The sequence below is a fragment of the Hylobates moloch genome, unplaced genomic scaffold (assembly GCF_009828535.3).
Source record: "Hylobates moloch isolate HMO894 unplaced genomic scaffold, HMol_V3 SCAFFOLD_120, whole genome shotgun sequence".
NCBI classification, from domain to species: Eukaryota; Metazoa; Chordata; class Mammalia; order Primates; family Hylobatidae; genus Hylobates; species Hylobates moloch.
Window position 1 is genome coordinate 40,463 of NW_026652395.1, and position 25,777 is coordinate 66,239.

Sequence of the window (25,777 nt, forward strand, 5' to 3'; positions counted from 1 at the left end):
CATCCTGAGATTTGGTCAGGGAATTGGATTTTTTTTTTTTTTTTTGAGACGGAGTCTTGCTCTGTCACCCAGGCTGGAGTGCGGTGGCGTGATCTTGGCTCACTGCAAGCTCCGCCTCCCGGGTTCATGCCATTGTCCTGCCTCAGCCTCCGGAGTAGCTGGGACCACAGGCGCCCACCACCACGCCCGGCTAATTTTTTGTATTTTTAGTAGAGATGGGGTCTCACCATGTTAGCCAGGATGGTCTCAATCTCCTGACCTCGTGATCCACCCGCCTCGGCCTCCCAAAGTGCTGGGATTACAGGCATGAGCCACCGCGCCTGGCCAGGGAATTGGATTTGTGAGTCTTTTGTTCTTTCTCTACCTTTACTCTGCCATTTAGAACATTAAAGTCAGTAAATTTCCATTTTGATTCCTCGTTGTTCCAGGGAATTTTTAAAAGGAAATTTTACATTAAGTTCCCCAAGTGTCATTTTTTTAAAAAACTCATCTTTCTTGTGTTTTAGGTTGTTTTAGATTCTAATCAGAGAATGAGGTGCCTTTGCAACTAGATGTTCCAGTGACATAAGAAAATAATGTGTAATCTCTGTATAGTCACAACATTGAGCTTGTTAATTATCTCCTTCAAATCTCTAGTGTTTCTTTTAGCTTACTTGACCTGTTAGATTATGAAAGAATTAAAATTTTCTACTGTGATCAGATTTTATCATGTTCTCTTTGTATTTCTAGAAGTTTTAACTTTTGGTACTTGACTCTTACATTGGTTGTCCAAAAAAATTTTTATTTTTGAGACAGTTTCACTCTGTCACCCAGACAGTTTCACTCTGTCACTCTGGAGTGCCATGGCACAATCTCAGCTTATTGTAGCCTCCACCTTTCCGGTTCAAACGATTCTTGACTCTCAGCCTCCTGAGTAGCTGGGACTATTGTCGTGTGCCACCATATGGCTATTTTTTTTTTTTTTTTGTATTTTCGTAGAGATAGTGTTTCATCATGTTGGGCAGGCTGGTGTCGAACTCCTGGCCTCAAGTGATCCACCAGCCTTGGCCTCCCAAAGTGCTGAAATTACAGGCATGAACCACTGTGCCTGACCCCAGACATTTTTATTTAAAGGAATACAGTTAGAATTGAGTAAATGGAAAGAGATATACTGTGCAACTGAATGGCCATCATATAAATGACAGCCCTTCCCAACCCAAATTATATATAAATCTAATGTCATTCTGATCAGAAGCCTGACAATTTTTTCTTGGGTGGGGGAGCAGAGTTGGGACAGTAGTTCAGATGTTATATGTAAGAATAAGTTGGTAAGAATTACCTAAAAAATCTTAAAAATAAGAGTAGTTGGGGGTGGGGAGCTTTTTAAAATCATGTGTTAAAATTACCATAATGCTACAGTAATAAAAATAGTGTGATATAAAAAAATACAGAATTAAGCCAGTTGAATGAAATAGAACAGAGTCTAGCATTGTAAGAAATTAAGATAAAGGCTGAATTTCATTTCACTGGTAAAAGGGATGTTTACTTGATAAATGATTTTAATATAATTGGCTATTTGAAAGAGAACAAAATTAAGGAGAAAGAGCTAAGTGGAAAATGCAATTAATAATATTAGAAGAAATTTTAGGAGACTATAGTTTTAAGGTGTGGAAGACCTTCAGAGACAAGACAGGAAGTGCAGAAGAAATAAAGGAAAATATCAACATATTTAAATACATAAAAGTTTAAAAATTCTTTCTGATAGAATACGCCACAAATTATATCAGAATACTTTGTCACACATATGTGTTAACTTAAAATAATCAAAAGGATCAGAATCTAAAGAGCGTTTATTCAAGCACAAAGTGTGATGAGGGTAGACCACTCAGGAACACCAACTCCAAAGGAATGAAGTCAGATTTTGGAAGTAAGGAAGTTTAGGTTTCATTTATATAGGCAGAGGCAGAGACATTTTTAGCAGGAATACAACATTATTCATACAGGTTGGCACATAGTCACAGCAGTTTGGTTATAGGTGGTATTCTGGGGAAGAGTACATTTAACTTTTTTTTTTTTTAACATAGAATATAATAATGATGGGTTTTCTATAGCCTGATCTAAGCAGAGTAAAACAACACAGGGAAAGTTAATCTTTAACAGGGGTTATTAACTACGAAGGCAGGGTCACACCTGTATTTTCAGCTACTCTGGAGGCTGAGGTCGGAGGATTGCTGGATCCCATGAGTTCGAGGCTGCAGTGAGCCATGATTGTGCCACTCTACCCTAGCTTGGGTGACAGAGAGAGACCCAGTCTCTGGAAAAAAAAAAAAGGCAGGAAGTTTTTGTGCCTGACATTGTTTAATTCTCTAGTCATTGTACTGAACAAGAAAAATAAGAAAGCAAGTTAATCTGTAATCTGAGAACGGAAGTTGTAACCATATGTGACTCAGATCACAGTCACATCTCTCTCAAGGCTTAAAGGGGTTTTTTTTTGGACAGCTCTTAAATGTTATTTTCACATTTGACAGTCAGAGGTTTGATAACCTTAATTTTTAAGTAGGGAAACAGTCTAATAGAAAAATAGACAAGAATATGAATAAGCAGTTCATGGAAGAGAAAATGCATGTTGTCAAAACAAAACACTAAAATGCTGCTGCGTACAAGTAGGCAGTGAGAAAAGGGTTTTCACCTCTCTGAGGAGAAAATTTGAAAAGCACATGAGTTCTTCACGAGGGGTGGAGGAACGACCTCCTGCATACTCTGTGACGAGGGTGTGAACTGCTGCAGTGCTTCTAGGCACAGCTCACATCCTTTGACTCAAGTGTCTCACAGTTAGGTCCCTCCTGCCGAAACAAACGCGCCAATATTTACATGTATGAGGATGTTTAACCATTTTTTATTATAGCAAGAAACTGAAAAATATTTATATGCCCAGTAATATGGAATGGGCTAAATAAATATATTTGTACTATACAGTATTTTCCATCTATAAAAATAATCCCTTTAAGTTTACATATATTGATTAGGAATAATCTTTATGCTAGAATAATTAGAAAAGGAAGAAATTTCAGAGAGATGTTAATATGATCACATAGAAAATATATGTTTGTGTGGTTAGAGAGAGAGATTTGGAAGAATAGACACATACTAAAATGTTCTTAGGTGAATAGGAATGGGAGAGGGTAGTGAGAAAATCACATTTTTTTCCCTATAAGCTTCTGTATTTTTTGTCTTGTTAGAGTAAGTTCAAAACACCAAAATGTATTTATTTGTTTTTTAAACCATTAACTCTGTCTTAACCTTTCTAATGTCTAATCACTTGTGTGCTTCTCTTTTGAAGATGTGGTACACCTTTCAGGAGAGAACCCTGGCGTCCACTTCCTGGCCTGTACTGCTTTCTAAGCTCCTCTATCTGATGCTCTCATTTCAGTGATCCATCACTTCAGACACTTTCTGGCTTCAGTTTCTTTGCCCCTTTATATTTCGTTTGTGCTGTCTAGGCTGATAATTGGTAGGCAAAAATCGCACAGTCTTATGATTAGTGACCCTATAGATTTGTGTTCTGCAGCCTCAGTTTTTCCCCTAAGATATCCCAGCAGCGCTGTGTTTTCCACTGTTACCACTCTCCTGAAATGTGAGTGGTGTTTCAGACGTTTCTGTCTTTCCTCAAACATTTAATGCTGCCATCGTTTCTCTCTAGCATCAAGTGGCTGTGTGTTCTTCCCTGTAGGGGACATGGAAACTCCACAAAGTACTTGCCACTAATATGCGGTCTTCCTCCTCTTTTGCCAAGGCAAACAGTTCACCTGTGCTGGGGTCCCAGCCCTACCTGTCTTCTTCTGGATACTCCCTACGTGGATTACCCCTGCTGGCCATTGCATCTCTTCCTCTTTTCCTCATTCATACATCACAAGAGTAAATAACAAGGCCTTTGATGCCTATACCATCTGTTTCTTTGTTTCCTCTCTGACCTCTCTGTGGTATACCTATATTTATAGATAGAGAAAAAGAAGGAAGGATATTTGGGTAGAATAATGAGAAAGCAGCATGAGCTAAAACGAGTAAGAAGACCTCAAGAGTAAAGATGCAGAACATGATGAAATAAAGCTAAACATAGCCTTATGTCCCCTACCCAGACTTGGGGGACAGTAGGGAACATATTTCACTCTTATCTGAGCAAATGAAGGTTAATTGTTAGAACTACCAGATTATACCATTGTAATTTCTTACCCAGAGTTATAAGCCTGATTGTCATACTTTGATATTTGTGTTCTATTCCAGTTTTTGAAAACAAATGAAACATAAAACTTCATCTATAAACTGGTATTCCTCAAGTGTATTCTGCAGAAAAGTAGCTTGGGGATGGGATTTGGGAAATATGAAATTAAATCTTTAATGTGTGGAAGTGCCTTGTGAATTTCTAGGAGCAGGTAGGCAGTGTGGGGTTTTCCATCCTCATGACCATGGATCCCTTTCCTTGCACGTCTTTCTCACCCTTTTTCCTAACATACATCATCTGTCCCAAGGAAAGCAGTTTGAGAAATGTTAAAGGACATAAATAAATATGAGGTACTAAAGAAAATAAAAAGAAATATCAAGTTGCGTGATGTACAGTAATATGACTACTAAGAATTTTCTATTCCCTTTCAGTTTGCGTGCTTTTCTGAGTCTATACATTTTGAAGGTAGCAAATGATTTTTAAAAAATGAGAAAAGATTATTTTGACTAATGATCCTTTGGAGGAAATAAACTATTTTGTAAATAAGCATAGGAGAGTTCTAGTATGACTATAAAATCTTTTATAGTACCAGAGGTTATGATCTTATGTGTTTTAAGGTTTTTCTTAGGATTGACCTGAATTTTTGTTATTTGAGTTATGTTTTCTTCTTTTCCAGTGGCAGCCAATTAGGAGGCCTGGTTACAGTGTTGTGCTTCTTTTTCAATCATGGAGAGGTAGGTAATCAAAAACTATTCTCAGAATTACTCCTGGAAATGCAGTTTTATTCTTTAAATTTAATCTATAATGCCATTCTTTAAATGTTTGATCTTATGATTTTGATTCAAAATTTAAACACTAGCATTCATTTAAGTTAACTTTTCATGACCCTTGTACTTCTTATGTGATATAAGGCTTAGTAATTTGATGAAATAGTGGATCTGTATCAACTGTATCAATTCTTTTTTTTTTTTTTTTTTTTTTTTGAGGCAGTGTCTCTTTTTGTTGCCCAGTCTGGAGTGCAGTGGTAGATCATAGCTCACTGCAGCCTCAAACTCCTGGGGTCAGGTGATCCTCCTGCCTCAGAATCAGCTTCCCGAGTAGCTGGGACTACAGACGCTTATCACCACACTCAGCTAATTTTTAAAATTTTTTATAGACATGGAATCTTTCTATGTTGCCCAGGCTGGTCTCAAATTCCTGGCCTCAAGCAATCCTCCTGCCTTGGTCTCCCAAAGTGTTGGGATTACAGGTATAAGCCACCACGCCTGCCCTCAAGTATCAATTGTTTGTATAATTTTAAAACTGTGAAAGCTAATGATTTAGTTATAATAGAAGTAGGCGGTAATTGGTATAACTTTCTTTTGTAGAGATAACTTTTTGTTGCAGAAACTATACAGCATATTCTTATTTTAATGTATTAACATTTGATACTCTTTTAAGTACTTTTTGCAAAATATTTGAGTGTTCAAGGGCTTTCTAAAGAGAACAGTATTGTAAAAAATACAGACTCTGGATCCAGGTTGCCTGGGTTCAAATCCTGACTGCTATTTAGTGTCTCTGTGACCTGAGCAAGTCATTTAATCTCTCTTTGCCTTAGTTTCCTCTTTGTAAATGAGCATAATGATGTTACCCACCTCATAGGATTATTGCCGAGACTAAGTGAATTCATATGTGTAAATGCCTAGAACAGTGTTTGGCACATGGTAGCTGCTGTGTAATTGTTAGCTTGTATTATTACTGTTATTGACTAATTAACTTAGTTTAAATTCTAATATAAATTCAGAATGTCAACATTTCTAGATTAATCATAGTTGTAAATGAATTTCTAATACATCTCTGTCTAGATTTCTTTCATGAGAAATTTTGTATGAGGGAGAAAAGAATAAAGGTCAGCTTGCTTTGTGTGAAGTGACTTTGTCCTTCCATGCATTTTATACACTCAGTGCCTGCTGTATTTGAATATGCACATGTTTTAACATGTGCTATAACAGTAATAATCTCCAAACATAATGCAGAGTCGATGCAGGACTACTTTTTAGTCAGCGAGTTACTAATGGATACTTAGCTAATATGTTCTTAGTATTTAGAATCACAGAAATGTAAAGCTAGAGTATTTGACAACTGGTTGCAACACGACATCAGTTAATTGGTATAGTATGTGTTTAAAAAAAAAAAAGATTTGGCTTTTTCTGACTGTGGATCCTGCACATTGTGATAGTGTGGACCATGAAGCACTTTGAGCCACAGGTTCTGTGAGAATGACCTAAGAAATAGGGAAATAACCATTTAATAATGGAAGAAAGAAGCATTGTGTGTTAACAATAAGGTGTCAGAGGAAAGAGGTTATTCAAAATTTTGGAACCTAGACCACCAGGAAGACCACTGTTTGTAAAGCGCAAAGGTCTATCATGCTACCCTCAGTGTATACTATGGTTTTTTATTCTTGGTCTTAAGTTTTCTTATAATTTTGATACTCACGTGGCATGAACATCATTCCTTACAAAGTTTTCTTAAATTTTAACAATGGAATTGAGACTATTCAACTGGCTTTTCAGGCTGATGAATTGTCTTTTTGATACTTTTCAGCTACTTGGTGTAGCTGAAAAGCATGCTTAGACATCACTTTTTTAGGAAAAGGTAAACCGAATATCATTACAATTAGAATTTCAGTTTTACTGAAATAGTCAAGTAGATAATTTTACTTACATGTAAAATTACATGTGAAAATACAGGTAATGGCATTAAAATTGAGAGCATAAACTGCAGTTTTGGGTAAAATATTGGTGAGAACTCAACATATTTTCGTTTTAGGTAATGAGATTTTCAGACCCTTTTTTTTCTGATTTTTAAGTGTATACTTTTTCTATGGACAGAAATATTTACTCTGGTAGTACCTATTGTATTTAGTGAGCTTTTGTAGAGCATTGCTCACTGGAAATGCTAGTGGGTAGTACTAATTGGTACCTTATTTTCTTAGGGGAGTTATTTTGATCACATGAGTGATTGGTTTATGTTGCAAAGAATAGTTCTGAATTGTTACTTGCATTTAAGTTCTATTTCCATTATTTAGTTTGCTCTGCACTAGATGTGAAGATAGCATAGGTTTACTTTTTTAAAATTTTCTTTTTCCTCATATGGTTTTATAAGGGAAAATTTTTGCCTGAACAAAATATTTATAAAATGTGTAGCATGAATAGCTTAATCGATTATTAAATAAATTATTTAAAATACATTTAAAACCTTCAAATCCGAAACTTGTGAAATGCAATAAAAGGGTTTATAATAATGTTCAATAATGTTGAAGTTATACATTTTATAATAAAAACTATGCAGATGTTTTCATTGATCAAGCTTCTTTAGTAAATTTCATTCAGTCACAATTGAGAATTTTTGCAAAGATGAAAGCTAGCAATTTTGTTTTGCCTTTAAAATGTTTTCTTTTACAAGACGCACACAACATGTGTTGATGGTGCAGGGTTTTGGCATGCTGATAGAAAAGCACATGAATGTGTGTTAAGAAAATCCTGAATACAGTATTTTTCTCCAATTTTTTGATTGTTAGAAATTCTTTTTTTGTGAAATAGGATTGTTTATCTTTTTCATGATAAGATTAAAAAAATTATTATGAAGCATGATTGATGCTGTTCTATGTAAAAAATGTTCACATAGATAAAGATGTGCACATATGAGGAGGAAATTCCTTACTTTGTGTTTTTTAAAAATAAATACTTTTTAAAAAAATAATTCAAAGTAAATGAAAGGATTGCCCCCGAAAGTACTTGAGAGTAAATTAACGGATTGCCTCCAAAAGTAATTCAAAGTGAATGAAAGGATTGCCTTGAGGTTCATATCTAATTAAACCATTTGTATGACCTACAATATATTTCTGACCCATATTTCTTAATTATTTTTCCACTGAACTGAGACTAAACTATAAACATACATGTTCCTAATTATTGAAATGGTTATGCCATTTATATAAGATTTGGAAAAGAATTCTTAGAGCACTTTGAAAATAATCTCATTAATCCTTATCTTATATGGTAGGTATGTAGTGAACATCCCAATATCATACAAATGGAAGCACTTAAACATTAAGTGATTGGCTCTAGGTTACGCAGCCGGGAGATGATTTTATTTGTATTTTTTAAAAATTATTTGTTTTAACTTACAAATAATAATTGTAGATATTAATGGGGTACAATGTGATGTTTTGATTTATGTATACATTGTAGAAAGAGTCAAGCAAGTTAACGTATCCCCTCATCAACTTAGCATTTTTTTGTGGTGAGAATGCTAAAAATCTCTTAGCAACTTCGAAATATGCAATACATTAACTGTAGTCACCAAATGGAACAATAGATCATTAAAACTTATTCCTCCTGCCCAACTGAAACTTTATATCCATGGATCAACATCTCCCCATTACCCATCTCTCCACTGAGCCTCTGGTAACTACCTTTCTATTCTCTGTTTCTGTGAGATTGACTCTTAGGTTCCACATATAATTGAGATCATACAGTATTTGCCTTCCTGTGCTTGGTTTATTTCACTTAGCATCGTATCTCTTTCAGTTCCATTCATAGTGTCTCAAATGACATAATTTCTTTCTTTTTTAAGGTTGTGTCATATTCCATTGTGTATGAATAGCACATTTTCCTTATTAATCTCTTTATGGACACTTAGGGTTGCTTCCGTATCTTGGCTATTGTGAATAATGCTGAAATGAACATCGGAGTGCAGATATCTCGGATGTACTGATTTCAGTTCCTTTGTATATATACTCTGAAGTGGGATTGCCGTTCTATTTTTAGTGTTTTTGAGGAAACTTACATGGTTTTCTAAAATGACTGTATAAATTTACATTCCTACCAACAGTGTGCAAGAGTTCCCTTTTCTCCACATCCTCTCCAGCACTTGTCATGTGTCTTTTTTGATAATAGCCATTCTAACAGGTGTAGGTTTCTCACTGTGGTTTTAATTTGAATTTCCCCTATGATTTGAGAAGCTGAGCATTTTTTTTTTCATATATCTGTTGGCCATTTGTATCTTTCCTTTTGAGAAATGACTTCAGATTCTTTGCCCATTTTAAAAATTGAGTTGTTTTGTTGCTATTGAGTTATTTGAGTACCTTATATATTTTGAATATTGGCCCCTTATCAGAGGTGTGGTTTACAGATATTTTCTCCCAGTCCTCGGGTTGACTCTACACTCTGTTAATTATTTCCTTTGTTGTGCGGAAGCATTTTAGTTTGACGCAATCCTATTTGGCTATTTTTGCTTTCCTTGTCTGTGCTTTTGCAGTCTTATCCAAGAAATCATTGCCCAGATCAATATTGTGGATCTTTTTGCAGAGAGAGGATTACAAGTTTCCTGATTCTTCATTAATCTCTCCAAACACGAAATTCTTAGGGGAGTAGCATTTCAAAGAAGACATCACTATAATTTATCTTTTACAAATGAAAGGTGCAGAGACCTTTTCTTGCCAATTTGTGGACCTCTTCATTTTTCTTTCATTCTTTCTTCCCTTCTTTCCAGTGTTGGTAAGGTTTTGGTAAGGTTGGTAAGAAAGAAAGTCCCTTCTTTCCAGGTACTTTTTGATGCTCGAGATGTGCAAGTAAAACAAAGACTCCTATCCTTGTGAACAGTCATGTGAATGATGTGGGATAATCTTCTACCTTGAAGCAGGAGAATATTGGGCAGTAGCAAGGAGGAGCAGAGAGTGATAGCAGATAAGATCAGACAGTTAATAATTGGAGGTAGGAGTGGGAGCAGATTTCTGTAGGTCATTATAGGGTCTATTTGGAGTGGATGGAATGCCACTAGAGGATGAGGACTAGTAGAGTGACATGATTTAAATTATGTTTTACATGAATTTGGGAAACAGTGTAAGTACAAGATGTATAATTTTATGAAGGCTATTCACTGGTGTGTCTATGGATTTGTGAACTTATTAAACTTACAGTAACTTCAAAAGTTCAATAAAAACAGAGTGTGTTAATCTTAGCAGCATATCTGCTGATGTAAATTTGAGAAGCAGTCTACAATAGAAAAGTAGCCTACAACATCTTTTATGACCTTGCCCAACTAGATTTCTGATTTTGTCTCCCATCACTCTTCAGGCTATTTTTGATTGTTTTGCTTCAGCCCTATTGGCCCTTCTTTCTTCTGTTTCCAGAAAGGACTATTCCTTTTCCTTCCTCAGGGCTTTTGCACATGCTGTTTCCTGTGCTTTGTATACGCCTCTGCGCCCCTCATCTTGACCTGTGCCTAATTAACTCCTAGTCATCCTTCACAACTGGGCATTTCAGTTTGCATCTCAATGGTGTTCTTAATTTCTTCCTGCAGATCTGGATTTCTGTCTGACATAATTTCTCTTTAGTTTTAAGAATTTTATTTAGCATTGTAATAAAGATCTGCCAATAAGTCTCTTAGTTTTTGTCTGTCTAAAAATGTTATCTTGCCTTCATTTTTTGAAATATATGTTTGCTTAATAAGAATTATAGGTTGATAGCTTTTCCTTTCAGCACTTTAAAGATGCTATTCCATTGTCTTCTGGCTTCCACTGTTTTATAAGAAGTCAGCTATAATTCTTATTATTGTTCCTCTGAATGTAATGTGTCTTTTCTCTGTTGTTCAAAGATTTTCATTATATATTTGGTTTTTATTGGTTTGATGGTGGTAAACCTAGACGTTCTTTGTTCATTGAACACTTTTGTTTTCTGTGTTGGTTTTTATTTTTAATCAGTTTTGGAAAATTTCTAGCCAAGATCTTCTTTTTAGATACTTTATTTTCCCCATTCTTCCTCTCTTCTCCTTTGGGGATTCTAATTACATGTATGTTCTACTTTTAAAAAATACTGTCTCACAGATTTTTGACACTGTTCCTTTTTTTCCCATTTTTTTCCTTCTTTATTCCTCCCTTTGGGTATTTTCTCTTGCCATGTCTAGGAGTTGGCGGTGCTTTATTCTGATGCATGCAGTCTGCTATTATCACTATCTGGTAAATTTCCATCCCTCCCTCCCTTCTTGCCTTCCTTTCTTCCCTCCTTCCCTCCCTCCCTCTCTTTCCCTTTCTTCCTTCGTTCCTTCTTAGAATTTCCATTTATTCCCTAGAGCCTCCATTTTTCTGTTGAAATTTCCTACCTCTTCGTCTCACTAATATTTTTCTATACATTTTTAAATCTAATTATTGTAGTTATTTTAAAGTCTGTCTTTTAATGCCAACACCTACATTATCTGGGAATTTAACTCCATTGACTGTTTTTTTCTCTTGATAATGGGTCATATTTTCCTGCTACTTTCCATGTCTCATAGCTTTTTATTTTATGCAAGACAATTTCTGTAAAAGAATGATAAAGATTGAACTAGATAATCATTTTTGCTTCAATTTCCCTAAAAAGGGAACATCTTCTTTTATGTCAAGCACCTAGGAAGAGAGACTGAGAATTTGCATCCCACATGAAGCCCTGCCAAGCAGGGCAGTAGTATAGTTTTAATTTGTTTTAGTTTACTCCCAGTTTCAAATGAATTACAGTGATCTCTTTTTTCTCTGTCTCAGTCTCCAACTTTCCAAGTGCTTAACTCAGGGGATGATTCCTTTGATCTTACCACTCTTTAAACTGGGAAGGGGTTAGTTTTCAGCTTTTTAGTTAATTTTAATCCATCTCCAGATTCAGCTGTGCCAAGGCCCCAAAACCAAGTGCTGTGTGAGATTGTGATCTCACAGAATTCTGACTCTCCCCCACTCCTCTTTATCTGCCAGATTCATGTGTGTGTATGTCTATGTGCGTCCCAGGTTGCGGGAGGGGTGGCTGTCACAACAAATACTCATTTTTGTGTTTGTACCTTTTTCAGATTCTTATTTATATGGTTAGAAGTTGTTTGGTTCCAGCAAAGACTCTCTGCCTATGGCAGATCCTTACCTAAATTATGCAGTTGTTCCCAGGTGTGATGGTAGAGCCAACAGCTGTTCTGTATCTTCACTTGGGCTGTATCTAGTTTCACTGTAAATCTTGTACTAAAAAGGCAGTACAACAAAAGTGCATTTTTCTCTACTGTTTTTTCTCCAGCTTTTTATTTTGAACAAATTGAAATTTACAGAAATGCTCTAGATTCACTTTCATTTACCAGTTTTACTATTTTGACACATTTGCTGTCTCTCTTATACAAACACCGACACAGACATTTTTCTAATCCATTTGAAAATGAGCTGCAGATACGATGATACCTCACCCCTAAATACTTAAGTATATATTGCCTAAAAGCAAGACATTCTCCTACGTAATCACAATACTGTTATGATACTTGAGAAATTTCACACTAATAATTACACAGTAATACCTTAATACAGCCCATATTCTCATTTTCATAGTTTATTCCCATAAATTCTTTGATGCTTTTATTTTGGATCCAGAATCTGATTAAGGATCGTACATTGCATTTAGTTGTCATTTTGTTCGGAAAAGTTTATCTCAAACAGTTTCTCTTTGTCTTTTCATGGCATTAACATTTTTGAGGAGTCTATTTTGCAGAGGTCTGACAATTTGGATTTGTCTGATTGTTTCCTCGTTAATAGATTCAGATTAGAAGACTTTTATTTTATTTTATTTCATATTTTATTTATTTTGAGACAGGGTCTCACTCTGTTGCCCAGGCTGGAGTGCAGTGGCACAATTTTGGCTCACTGTAGCCTCTGCCTCCTGGGTTCAAGCGATTCTCATGCCTCAGCCTCCTGAGTAGCTGGGATTACAGGTGTGTGCCACCACGCCTGGCTAATTTTTATACTTTTATTAGAGACAGGGTTTCGCCATGTTGGCCAGGCTGGTCTTGAACTCCTGGCCTCACGTGATCTGCCTGCCTCGGCCTCCCAAAGTGTTGGGATTACAGGTGTAAGCCACCACGCCCAGCCAGATTAGACATTTTAATGAATAATATGGCACATATGATGTTGTGTCTTTTGCTTTGCATTACCTCTGGAGGCATGCATAACCAATTTGTCCTGTTATTGAATTTACTAAGTTAAATCACATGGTTAAGGTGGTGTCTGTCATGTCTCTATTATAAAAATGCTCTTTTTTCTTTTAATTAATAGGTGAAATGAGGGATGATACTTTGAGACACCTGAATATCCTCTTCCCCCATAACATTTACCAACGGATTATGCATCCACTGATGATCCTTGCCTGAATTAGTTATTACATTAGCCATTGCAAATAGTAATTTTCTAATTCTGCCATTTCATCTACATTTAATGTTGTTCTATAAAGATAAATCCCTTCTCCTGCCATTTTCTTTTATTATATATGCATAGGGTTTTTTTTATTCAACGTTTTATAATCCATCGCAATTCTTTTTGATGCTCGCATTGTCACAAATTTGGTAGTAGTCTCCCCACATTTTAATGATATATAATTTTCACACATTAAGATTTGCATATTTTAACTGTTCAGTGGATCTTTACATATGTATACAATCTTGTATCCAGGAACTAGATCAATGCATAGACTATTTCCATCCCCCAAGCAGGCTCACCTCTGTTCCTGTCCAATCTGTATCCCTCCCCATCCTTCAAAGCTCTTCTATCTCTATCACTATTGATTAGTTTTGCCTGTTTGGGGGCTTCATGTGAGTGGAATCATACTTTCTTATGCCTGTCGTCTTTCTCTCAACATATGGCTGTGATATGTATCCACATTGTTTTCCAGAGTGCTTGTACCAGTTTTCACTACCGTTGGCAATGTACGATAATTCCAGTTTCTTCTATCAATACATCCTTGTCAGTGCTTGGCATTGGCAGTCCTCTTAATTATAGTCATTCTGATGAGTGAAATGGTACCTTATTATAGGTTTAGTTTGCATTTTCCTGATGAGTAATGATATTGAGCACCTTTTAATATGGCTTATCAGATTTAGATATTCTCTTTTGTTTAATACCTAAGTCTTTACCCATTAAAAAATACTTGGGTTATTTTATTCATATATGGGAACTCTTTGTCAATTCTGTGGAGTTCTTTGTCAATTCTGTGGAGTTCTTTGTAGAATATATGTTCTGCAAGTACCTTCTCACCACTTACGACCTGTCTTTTCATCTTTTTTGGTTTTTTGATTTTTATCTTTGTGTACTCAGATCTTTTGGGGGTTTTTTGATGAAGAAGTTCTTAATTTTCATGAAGTTCCATTTATCAATCTCTTATGTTTAGTCCTTTTTGTGTCTGACTAAAAAACTCTTTGCCTACTATAGGCCATAAATATTTTCTCATATTTTCTTTTAGAAGCTTGAAGAAAATATAAGGGAAAACCTTGGTGTAGCTTTCACATTTTGGTTTGTAATCTGTCTAGAATCTTGTATACAGTATGAAATAGGTTCCAGATTCCTTCCTCCCCTACCCCACCCCAAATAGGATGTCCAATTAACCTAGTACCATTTGTTAAAAAGATTTTTCCCTGCTGAATCGTAGTGGGCCTTGTGTCATAAATAAAGTGACTATATAGTTTTGGATTTATTTTTACATTCTCAATTATGTTCGATTAGTCTGTTTATCTTCAAGCCAGTATCACACTGCCTTAAATATTGTAGCTTTATAAGTTCGATATCTGATAGTGAAGATCTCCAACCTTGTTCTTCGTCAGTATTGCCATAGCTATTCCAGGTCCTTTGTGTTTCCATATAAATTTTAGAATCAGTTTGTCACTACTCCCCTCTCTTTCAACACATACACAACTTACTGGTTGTGTTTTGGATCTCTAGATTAATTTAGAATGGACATTCCTGAATATACTAAATCTTCCAATCCATAAACATAGATTTATATTCATCTCCTTTAATTTCTCTCAGGAATGTTTTATGTTTTGCACATATTTTATTAATCTCTAGATATTTTATGATTTTGGCACTATTTTCTGCCCTTTTGATATATCTCATTGCTGTCTGAACACTTCCTTTCAAACACAAAAAGGTTCCAGAAACATTATTCTGTAATACACACAAAATAGTTTCAGAGTTACCACCCTAATGTCATTACCAATAACAATCCTACCAAGTATGGTTTAGTATTTCTCTAGTTATTTTTCTCCTAAGAGTATATTCTACTAAGGAGATATAGTCAATATAGAAGTTAAACGATTTAGAAGCAACCTGAATTGTTTTTATTTCTCCACGTTGTATTATCATTTTGACAGTGCAATTTGAATCATTTGTTTCTGTTTCTATTTATATTGCCTATATATCTTGGTTAATGCTTTCATTTTGTAGTCAGAATTTTGGTTATGTTGATAACCTTGAGCAATGTAGTTTATAACCACATGATAAAGGCGGTAGAGTTGATACTGATAACATCTTGCCAGGTGTATTTTCTATTTTAGATGAGTAAGCAATGGTCAAGTTTGAGTCATTGCAACAATGGATGGAAACATGGAGGTGTACTCACTGCTTTTTCAACAAAGTTTCACAAAGGTTTTTTGTAAATTTGGAATAGGATATACTGATATCTTAGATTTTCAGAGACAAAAAGATCAGTGTTTTCTGTCATACAACCAGCTGAAATTCTTTATAAAGATAGTAAAGTTTAAAATAGCATTTACATATCACTGACACATTAAACCCTGTGTGAGCCAAAATTGTATTATAAGTTCAGATTGAAATATGTAACTGGTTAATTGAGCAGCTTATCAGTACAGGCTGTGTGTAATCTGAAAATCTGCAGTCTGAAATACTCGAAAAGTCCAAAACTTTTTGAATGCCAACATGACTCTCAAAGGAAATTCTCATTGGAGCATTTCAGATTTTGGTTTTTTGGATTAGAGATGCTCAGTTAGTAAAATGCAATATTCCAAAATTTGAAAAACTCTGAAATCTAAAACACTTCTGGTCCCAGCGTTTTGGATGAGAAATACTCGACCTGTGTATGGTACAAAAATAGACCAAAACTCCAAGAAAGCAACCAGGCTTACCTGTTATCAAGATACAGTGCCCTGAGATGCACAAAGCCTACTCCAAACTAAGGGTCTTCCTAAATAATGGGACTGCCCTAAGTAGCATCAAACAGGAGATATTCAAGCCATGTCTCTTAAACCTAGCATTTTTATGGTTACTATGTGGATAGCAGGATTCTTAACACCCATAACATTCTCTGAAGAGAGGTAGCATAACCTTTATGGTGCCAGCAGTCTTTTAAGGAAGCACTCATAAATATAGTGTTTAAAGCATTATTATAGTTAATATTAAGCAATATGAAGCAATAGTGTAATCAATATAGAAAAGCAGCAGTCCGAGATGGGTAATTTGTTTTAAACCTAAACATTATAGTAACAAGTTAGGATTGATCCAGCAAATAGCAACTCTAGTAAAAACTCTTGGAAGAAATCTTAAACATGATCTGTTTGATACTAATATTAACCACAATTTATAACTCACTAGTCAGTTGTTCTTCTGTTTATTTTGAAGTTATGAAGATAAATCAATTAGATCATGCTGTATTTCCAATATAAGTTAATAGTTTGAAAATAGAGATTGGAAAATTAAGCTATTTTTGAGATTCCTTAGTTATTGTTTCTTGAGTGAATGATTAAAAATTATTAAGCAGAAAAGAAAAGCCTCTTGTTAATATCTACATAGTATTATGTTGCAATATAATCAGTGTTATGAAATGTGTGCTAAAAATTATATACTAGATGTTAGCAGTTTGCAACATGAGATTTTTGTTGAATTTATTTTCACAATAAATGGATTTCTTGTACTTAGAGACGATATACATTTGTATAACCCTTTTTTGAAGCAGTTCACATGTATATTTCCTTTAATTCTCAAATTTCAAAATAATGCCTTTAAAAATCATTGGCATTTTAAATTGTCACATTATTTTTATTTTACATTTAAAATTAGAGATAAAGAAAAAATATTTATTTGTTGAAATGTAAGGCATGACTAAACCAAATCTCTTCACTATTTTCAAATTATATGGGATCATCTGGAATGGTGATTATGTTTGTACCAGATCTAGTAAAACACATTGTGTTATTGGAGAAACAATAGAAAGCACTTTCACGGACATTTGAATTCATGTACTTGAATTTTGGAGTCCTGTAATTGGGTTTTCTTGTCCCTACTTTCAGAGGATGTAATTCAGTTTTGGTGAACTGAGTGACTTCAGCTATTAAATGCAACGAATTTCGGAGAAATGATAACGTCATTGAATGTGGGTAACCAATGTGGGAGAACCGTCTGCGTGAAGAAAATTCTCAAATTGTACATTGCATAGTTTGAATACTTGCTTGTTTGAATACTTGTTTTTGTACAGAGACTGATGACTTTACAAATTTTGATCATACAGGCATACTTCAGAGATATTGTAAAGTGAATATCGTAATAAATCAAGTCATACAAATTTTTTAGTTTTCCAGTGCATATAAAAGTTATGTTTACACTGTACTATAGTCTATTAAGTGTGAAATAGCATTATGTCTAAAAAACAATGTACATACCTTAATTTAAAAATAAGTTGCTAATCCCAGCATTTTGGGAGGCTGAGGCAGGCGGGTCACCTGAGGTCAGGAGTTTGAGACCAGCCTGGTCAACATGGTGAAACTTTTTCTCTATTAAAAATACAAAACAAAAATTAGCCGGGTGTGGTAGTGGGTGCCTGTAGTCCCAGCTACTCGGGAGGCTGAGGCAGGAGAATCACTTGAACCCAGGAGGCAGAGGCTGCAGTGAGCTGAAATTGCGCAGCTGCACTCCAGCCTGGGCGGCAGAATGAAATTCCATCTGAAAACAAACAAACAAACAAACAAACTGCCAATGATCATCTGAACCTTCAGCAAGTTGTTCAGATGGAGGGTCTTGCCTTGATGTTGATAACTGCTGACAGAGGGATTGCTGAAGATTGGGATAGCTGTGGCAATTTCTTAAGGTAACGATGAAATTTGCTGTATTGATTGATTCTTTCTTTCACAAAAGATTCCCCTGTAGCATGTGATGCTGTTTGATAGCATTTTACCCACAGTAGAGCTTTCAAAATTGGAGTCAGTCCTCTCAAACCCTGCCACTGCTTTAGCAACTAAGTTTACGTCATATTCTAAATCCTTTGTCGTCATTTCAACAATGTTTACAGTATCTTTACCAGTAGTAGATCCCATTTCAAGAAACCACTCTCTTTGCTCATTTAAGAAGCAACTCCTTATCCTTGAAGTTTTATCATGAGAGTTCAGCAATTCAGTCACATCTTCAGGCTCCATTTCTAGTTATCTTGCCATTTCCATCACATCTGCAGTTACTTCCTCTACTGAAGTCTTGAACCCATCTAAGTTGCCCATGAGGGTTGAAATAAACTTCTTCCAGAGTCCTATTAATGATGATATTTTGATGTCCTCTCATGAATCAGAATGATTTTAATGGTATCTGAAATAGTTAATCCATTCCAGAAGATTTAAATTTCATTTGCCCAGACTCATCAATCATTATGGCAGCTAGAGCCTTATGAAAGATATCTCTTAAATAATAAGACTTGAAAGTTGAAATGACTCCTTGCTTCATGGGCTGCAGAATAGATGCTGTGTTAGCATGCATGAAGGCAACATTAATCACCTCATCCGTCTCCACCCAAGCACTTATGTAACCAAGTGCACTGTCAATGAGCAATAATACTTGAAATGAATCTTTTTTTCTGAGCAGTAGATCTCAAGAATGGGCTTAAAATATCCAGTCAATCACGCTAAAGCAGATGTGCTCTTACCTAGGCTTTGTTGCTCCATTTGTAGATCATGTGCAGAGTAGATTTAGTGTAATTCTTAAGGGTCCTAGGATTTTTAGGATGGTCAGTGAATATTGGCTTCAAATTAGTCACTGGTTGCATTAGGTCCTAACAAGAGAGTCATCCTGTCCTTTGATGTTTTGAAGCCAGCCACTGACTTCTCTCTGACTAGGAAAGTCCTAGATGACATCTTCCAATAGAAGGCTTTTTCATCTGCACTGAAAATCTGTTGTTTAGTGCAGCCACCTACCTCAGTTATGTTAGCTAGATCTTCTGGATAACTTGCAACTTCTACATCAGCATTGCTGTTTTACCTTGTACTTTTATGGAGATGGCTTCTTTCCTTAAACCTCATGAACCAACCTTTGCTAGTTCAAACTTTTCTGCAACTTCCTCACCTCTCTCAGCCTTCGTAGAATTGAAGAGAGTTAGGATTTTGTTCTGGATTAGGCTTTGACTTAAGGAAATGTGGCTGGTTTGATCTTCCATCCAGAACATTAAAACTGTCTGCATATCAGCAATAAGGTTGTTTCACTTTTAATTTCCTTCTATAATTTTTCTTTTGCATTTCTGACTTGTAGGCATAAGAGGCCTAGCTTTTGTCCTCTCTCAGCTTTTGACATGCCTTCTTCACTAAGTTTAATCATTTCTAGCCTTTGACTTAAAGTGAGAGATGAACAACTCTTTCTATTAATTGAACACTTAGAGGCCCTTGTAAGTTTATTAATTTTCCTAATTTTAATATTGTGTCTCAGGGAATTTGGAGGCCTGATGGGAGGGAGAGAGACGGGAGAGTGGCTGATGGGTGGAGCAGTTAGAACACACACATTTATCCATTAAGTTTGCCATCTTATTGGGCATGGTTCAAGGCACCTAAAACAATTACAATAGTAATATCAGAGATTACTGATCACAGATCACCATAGCAGATATAGTAATAATGAAAAAAGTTGAAATAGGCTGCGCACAGTGGCTCACGCCTGTAATCCCAGCACTTTGGGAGGCTGAGGCGGGCGGATCACGAGGTCAGGAGATCGAGACCATCCTGGCTAACACAGTGAAACCCTGTCTCTACTAAAAAAATATACAACAACAACAACAAAAAAATTAGCTGGGCGTGGTGGCAGGCACCTGTAGTCCCAGCTACTCAGGAGGCTGAGGCAGGAGAATGGCGTGAACCCGGGAGGCGGAGCTTGCAGTGAGTCAAGATTGTGCCACTGCACTCCAGCCTGGGTGACAGAGCAAGACTCTGTCTCAAAAAGAAAGAAAAAAAAAAGAAAAGGTTGAAATATGAAAATTACCAAAACGTGACACAGAGACATGAAGTGACCACATGCTATTGGAAAAATGGCACTGATAGACTTGCTTGATGCAGGGTTGCCACAAACCTTCAGTTTGTGACAGACATTATCTGTGAAGCATAGTAAAGGGCAATGAAACGTGGTTTGCCCATGCATCTTACTGTCAATCCTACTGAACTCTCCAGTTAATCTAATAAACTAACAGCTTTTAAAAATTGCATTCTGGTAACAACAGTATACGTTATCAACAGACATTCAGTAATATTCAGTAACAACAGTATACATTATCAACAGATCTTTTCAGCATTCCCTTGTGTGAGTAGTTCATTCATAAATAGATATGTATGTCAGTTTCACAGAGGATGGTGGGCTCGGTAGAAAAGAGGAGTAAATTGACTCAGTCTTTCTATAGCAGTACTAGAAATATTCAGTAGTCTAAGGTAGAGCTAAAATATAGGAAACACTTATTTCTGACATGGTCTTTGTCATTCTGTGGAGTCTTTTAGGTACCCCTGCTTGCACTGAAAGACATAATTTATTTTAGTGTGACTTAATAATATCAGATTGCTTGCATTTAATTCTATGCGGTTTTCTGTCGATGGAAGGATGAACTTACTAATATATTTAGTATATATACAGAAAAATGACATTATTACAACTGCGATAGTACATTGCCTAATTATGTCCAAAGTGAGCTTTTCAGAAAGGTTTATACTTGAAAATTTTAGGACTTTTCTTACTTAATTTGATTCCACCGCCTACTTTTAAATATTTTGCAACCCAGGGTAGCTTAGGCAAAGAAATAAAACCAAAAATGGAATATTCCTTTGTAGCAGCACTGTGAATGAAAATACTAAATTTGATGACTACAAAGAATTCTCAAGTACTGGTTATGGATAGTTTTGCTGAAATTCATGGGAAAGAAGACAAACAATAGATAAATAATCAACTCAAAATATTCTGAAATTTGACAGAACTTTTTTTGCTGGTACTTTCCTCCCTTTTAAGATGTAGTTGCATCTTTTTTGGTATTTTCTTGTTGACAATTCATAATATTAATGCTTTACATGATCTTAAGCCACATGTGTCTCTGTCAGTAATATTTCTCACATGCTAGTTTTGCTGTTTGTAGGATAAAGTCCAGTAGTTTGTATTACAACACTCCATTTAAATTATTTGTTAAAAATAATTTTATTTATAAATAGCAGTTTTTACTTGGAATGTCTTAGTAAATTTAGCAAGTATACTATACTACAAATTTTTCTTTCAGTGTACCCGTGTAATGTGGACACCACCTCTCCGCGAAAGCTTCTCATATCCGTTTCTTGTTCTTCAAATGTTGCTTGTGACTCATATTCTCAGGTAACTTTTACTTAACCTTATTTCTTTTTGCATTAAATAATTTAAACTAGAATTTCTTAAGCTTCCATAATAAAGTCAACATAATAAAATAATTAACCAATATGATGCCATTATTAGTAAAAATATTTTAAGAGTACAACTTAAAAATAGTACCAAAAACATTTCCTCCATCAGCCTTCTGTTCCTCTTCCTTTTTCTTGGTGGTCCACAGTGACTGCTTGAGAAGGAACAAATTGCTTTCACTTCTCCTGTCATTTTCACTTTCTCAAGTCTTCTTCTGTTACCACTATAACCTCCTGAAAATGAGCAGAAAGAAGGTGAAGGCTGGTTATGCTATAGTGTATCCTGTAAGATACAATCCTTTGGGGCAAAGTGTAATTCACAGAATTCACACTTCTCTCCCTTTCTGCTGACAAATACTGAATATAGCTGCCTTGCTCCAGAGGGTAAAAATGAAACAAAATGGGGGCTATGGAAAAATGGAACAAAGCATGATAAAAATCTGAAGATGACTCAGACTGATAACTCTCTTCAGTGATCCTCCAAATTCGGAAGAACTTTGATGAAGTCTGTTATGCCAAACCCTTTGGGCAATCTATTTCCTTCTGATTGTTACAGCAAGTGTAGAACCATCACATGGCTTTTAGTCCCCTATGTAGTAGTGTCTTTAGGCAGACCTTTCATAGAACATGGGATGGGTACTGTTTTTGCATTAGCTTTTTAAAGTCTGTGTGGCTCCAGCTTTATTGCTGTCCCCTAAACTCTTTTATAGGATTTAAAGCTTCTTTAGCACCTTCAAATAAAGTGAACCTCTGTGAATTCATAACCTTTAGCTCTGCCCTGTTGGTTCTGAGGCACCTTGAGCAACGGTCCCTTCTCAAACATCTCTGTAAGATGTGTTGTGCTATAAGAGTCTTTGATTCACCACTGTAGATGCTGTTTTTCCACATTCACATCCTTGACCGTGGCTTTTTTTCTCCAGTATAGTACAGACAGCAGACTGCCCATCAGTCTCTAGTTCCTTCCTGCTTTTCTACCTCTGCTCCTGTCTTAAATCCAGTGAAGGCAAACCTTTGATTCTTCTTTCACTCACTGATCCGATCTGTCCCTAAGTGGGCATGGGGATGCTGCTCTGGGGACTGAGTGCTGCTTCCTTTAGTCCATCTGTACCATAGAAGGTAGTGTTAGTTTCCTTTTGCTGTGTACCAGTCATCGCAAACTGGGAGCTACTATCTTGAAGTTTTCTAGCTCCTTAGTTTTAAAATCAGGGTATTGGAGGTGCTACACTCTTCCTGAAGGCACAGAGTGGGAGGAGAGAAATCAATTTTCTTGCCTTTTCTAGCTTCTAGAGGCTGTCTGCATTTCTTGGGAGACCGCCTACATTTCTTGGCTTGTGGCTCCTTCATCTTCAAAACCAGCAATGCTGGATTGGGTCCTTCTTTGTCAGTTCACTCCCACCTTCTCTTTAGCCTCTCTTCCACTTTTATGTATCCTGTGGTGCTGCATAAAAGTGACATGACATGTTCACAGGTTCCAGGGATTAGGACACATATTTTTAGAGGCCATTATTCTGCCTACCAGGATGGGGCCTCTTCAGTTGCTGTTTCCTGCCTTCAAGAGCTGCCTTCTGTTAGGTCCTTCTCTGTTTTTGGCTCCAGGTGCTTTTGTGGCAAGCTTGTTATGTCTTCTTTAGCGTCTTATCATTGTCATTTTCAGCCTTACCCACCTCTTCATACCTGTCTTTACTTTTTGATGAAAAGTTTTAGAGAGCTTTCCTTTCTTTAGAGCCTTCTTCATTGTCTCTGTTTATATTCTAGTTGATATTTCCTTTCTCATATTCCTGGCCATCTGAAGCTGAATCAGCTGCTGCTTTCACCACTCCTGGTTCAGGTCCATCCCATCTTGATCTTCCTCGCCATCTTCATCAGCAGCTTATCACTTCTGATTGCGATGGCTTTCCTGGTTATGCTCCTTAGTTGTCATGGCTCCCTGCTTGCCTGCTGTGGCTGTGACTGGTTGCTTGGAAGTGTGGGCTTTCATTTTGCTTTCTTGGACACTGCAGTCTTTTTTGGAGGGAAAACCTGCTAAACCTCCTTTCTTGAAGTTTTGGCAGACATCTTGTCTTTTTTCTGAAGGATAGCAACCTTCTCTCTATTGGCCATCTTCATCTTCTGATATTTCATCCTTATTACTGACATTGTCTCCTTTGGAAGAGCAGCCATTTCCTTTAGTTCTTGGTTTCTACCTGTAGTTGACATATTGTGACATTAGAGGGAGGTAGTGGGTGGTGATGGCTTTGGGGAGCCAAGAAGAAGCTGAGCAGTGTTGATGCAGGCTGCAGTGCTGAGGATACTGTTAGAAAACCAGAAAAGAGACTATTCCTTAATGCTAGGAATCATTTATAAATAAGGTTAGTGGTATGTTTTAACAAATTGGTTCTGTCCAGTTTTGAATTTTAAGCATTTTTAGAAATTCAGTTTATATAGTCACCTAATACTAGCACAGCTTAGCTTTTTCTTGATTGTTCTTAGCTTTTTTTTTATTATTCTTGGCAATATTTATGTTTCCATTTCTGTTTTCTTGGGTCAGAGCTATTTTGATCACCAATTGGATTTTCTTTGTTTTCTGTTCATTCCTATCTCCCCATAATGCATTCTTTACCCAACTGCCAGATTGGTATTAAATTCTGCTCAGAAATCTTAATGTCTCTTGTTACCCGTAAAATGAAAATCATATTTAGTATTCAAAAGCAGTAGATAAGTGCTTTATTTTAGACAGCGGCTTTCAAACTTTTGGACTATGATCTATAAGAAATAAGAAATAAGTTTTACACTGTGGCTTAGTATACACATACATGTATGCACACAACTGAAACAAAAGTTTCACAGAATAGAACCCCTTGTAAGTAGGATATAGTCATATATATTCTGTTTCACTCTGCTGATCTCCATTTTTAAATGTTGAATTTTATTCCATAAGTTGATTTCATAACTCATTAAAAGGTTATCTGGAGTTTAAAAGTACTTTTGTTGGATTAAAATAGCAGAGAGGGATGTCCTTTGGAGAAGGGATACTTGCGGAAGTGAAGAAAGGCGTTTCATAATGGCGCTCTATGCTCTAGGTAGGTTTATCTAACCAGGATGTCTTTACTGCATCCCAGCTGCATACACTTCATCACCTCAGTATATTAACATGCACACTCCACTTCTGTGAAGATGGACATGTGTGGGGATTTTGCGTTGGCTCGCAGATTTAGAGGATAAAATCATCTTACACTCCTAAAAATCTCCTAAATTACGAGTCAGTGCCAAAATGAGATCTCTAAAGATTGCTTCAGAGTGGCCCCCATATCTTTTCCTCCACTTAACTTTTCTGTGTTCTCCTACCTGTGCCAGACCCAACTTTTTATCTCACATGCTTATAAAATCTCTCTCAGCCGCTTAGCTCTTATTCTGCATTGTTGCAGTAGTTGTCTGCATAATACTTAGCACTTAGAATATGCTGCTATCATCTTTTCATAGGCATCTTCTGCCTTTCTAACTAATGAATCTGTTGAATCAGTATTTTTAAATATTAGTCATGGATTCACCAAAATATAATTTGAAAAAAATGTTCGTGGATATACTGACCCAGCCACCCTCCTTCTCTCTGTGTTATTGTTAGCAATAATGGGTATTTACCTTTCAAAGAAAATTGTTGTCATTGAGTATCAGGAGGTATGATTTCTAACCCATTGGTTCATTTTATGTTTAGGTTGTGTTATAGCCAGATCATATATATTTAGCGATTCTAATTTGCAGCAGTTTGGAGCCATGCTAGACTATTTCGTGTTTAAACCTGCTAATACTTATTTTATCTTTTCAAGGGCTACAAAACTTTATAGAGGAAGCTTGATTGCACTCTGCATTTCCAGTGTATTTTTCAAGCTTCCTTGGCAGTTTGCTCAATTTGTACTTCTTACTCAGGTGAGGCGATTATATTTTAAGCTGTTTTAAGCTTAGCATGTTTGACTACGAACTTATTTGCATAAAATTATAACTGAGATGTTCTATGATTCTAAGTCCTAAAACATTTTCTAGGAAAAATGTTTTTCTAAGACACTTTCTAGGAAGAGTGTTTTTCTAAGACACTTTCTAGGAAGAGTGTTTTTCTAAGACACTTTCTAGGAA

At 36.0% G+C, this 25,777-nt stretch overlaps 1 protein-coding gene and 1 long non-coding RNA gene across 2 annotated transcripts in view; one reads left to right on the forward strand and one right to left on the reverse strand.

Annotated features, from left to right (window-relative positions):
* The window catches only part of LOC116464003 (probable C-mannosyltransferase DPY19L1), a 79,533-nt gene that overhangs the window by 39,227 nt on the left and 14,529 nt on the right, over positions 1 to 25,777 (reverse strand). The gene's annotated exons all lie outside the window — the stretch shown is intronic.
* Positions 4,446 to 25,568, forward strand: LOC116810144 (uncharacterized). Its single transcript, XR_004370202.2, has 3 exons — positions 4,446 to 4,932; positions 21,517 to 21,608; positions 25,474 to 25,568. It is a non-coding gene; the product is annotated as an uncharacterized LOC116810144 (long non-coding RNA).